We start from the raw sequence: 1,573 nt of genomic DNA on the forward strand, positions 1-1,573 counted from the left end.
GACTCAAGTCGGAGGGACCAGAGGCTCAAGTGGAAGTTGTCCTCTCCGTCTCTGAGGTCTTGAGGCTCCAGCGATCTAGTGTTTCTACCTCCCTTGTTCTTGCTTCCTTCATCCCAGATCTCTGTTTTGGTGTATCCTTGATGACCTGTCTGCCTCACCAAGTTTCAGAGCCCAACAGAAACTGATACGTTATCATGATGTCCTAATTCTAAATTATTTGGAAGGAAAGCTGGTTGGCCTAGCTAAGCCAGTGTGTTGATTACCTCTGGATCTGATGTCCACCTACTCAAAACACATGATCACAGCGCACCATAGCCAGTCCTCCCAGAGTGGGAAAACCTGACTCTCAGGAGAAGATCCATGAGTGATTGTCATCTCCAACACTAATCAAGCCCACAGGATGACATGACAACCCACTCCCCCTGTTTATTGTGACATTTGTGTACTACTATCTTAACCTGTCTTCATGTCTCACTCCCCCCCCCCAGTTTATATGGAATATATATTGTGCCTGTATGTGTAAGGAACCCAGTCATTGTCTGATTTTCACAAAAGCACAGCCTGAGACATAATCTAAGAGGTGGGATTGTTTATGAAGAATGCCCTTGGCGTTGAGATCCGAGCAGGAGAAAAGAATCAAGCAGTATTGGCTGGGGGAAACAATGAGGCATACTGAAGACCATGGACAGGCCCCCCTGAATTTCAGGGGTTCTTCAAGGTTTGGCGTTGTCCTAGTTAGCCGGGATACACACTCTCCACCCAGTACTTACTATCTGCATGAACTTCCCAGGAAGGGACATGTGTGTGTAAGGCTACTGAAGCTGGAGCAATTTAAGGAGAGGGGATGCTAAAAGCCGGGGCATGTCTTGGTTATTTTTTTATTGTCCACTTGACACAGTCTAGAGTTACCTGGGAAGAGAAATTGGCTGAAGAATTGCCCGGGTTAGATTGACCTCTGGGCATTGCTGCGAGGCATTCCAGTGATTGCCAAATGACACAAATGGGTCTGTCCTGCCCTAGGCAGGTGGTCTTAGGGTGTCTAAGAAGGCCAGATGAACTGCCCCTAGAGACACTGCAGGTCTGGCTGCTGTGTCACACGTACGTCAGTAGGTGGCAGAGAGAAGAGGGGCTATGTCCACGCTTAGTGTTCTGACCTACGAACAACTGAATGCGGGTAGTCTAACATTTCCTGAAAAAGACCAAGCCTGAGCCAACCACCAGTCTCACCCAGGCGCCAGGCGGGGCGTGATAGCAGGAAAGCTGACCCGCCCCTAGCCAACTGCGGCATTTCAGGAGAGTAGACCCTGGACCTGGGAAACACAGTAGAATTGACACTGGTGCCAGAAGCAGAGGTCAAACTAGCCCAAGGAGCATGAGTGTGGGAGAGATGGCCCTGACTCCTGTCTGCTGTATTGTGACATGAGTGAAGGAAAGATGCCTTCTCCCCCCATCACCCTTTGCCACCTATGGCAGGCAAAAGAGCCTCCCACAAGGTCATCAGAGCAAGGAGCTGGTCCTGTCCTCCACCTGCTGTAGATTTGGGAGAGCAGGCCCTGATGGGGGGAGGGGGTTT

The 1,573-nt window shown here is 50.2% G+C and overlaps 1 non-coding gene across 1 annotated transcript; it reads left to right on the plus strand.

Annotated features, from left to right (window-relative positions):
- Positions 1–1,056: 1,056 nt before the first annotated feature.
- LOC132646603 (small nucleolar RNA SNORA17) lies at positions 1,057–1,187 on the plus strand. Its single transcript, XR_009584865.1, has one exon. It is a non-coding gene; the product is annotated as a small nucleolar RNA SNORA17 (small nucleolar RNA).
- Positions 1,188–1,573: the final 386 nt, after the last annotated feature.

This window comes from Meriones unguiculatus, chromosome 11 (genome assembly GCF_030254825.1).
Source record: "Meriones unguiculatus strain TT.TT164.6M chromosome 11, Bangor_MerUng_6.1, whole genome shotgun sequence".
NCBI lineage: Eukaryota > Metazoa > Chordata > Mammalia > Rodentia > Muridae > Meriones > Meriones unguiculatus.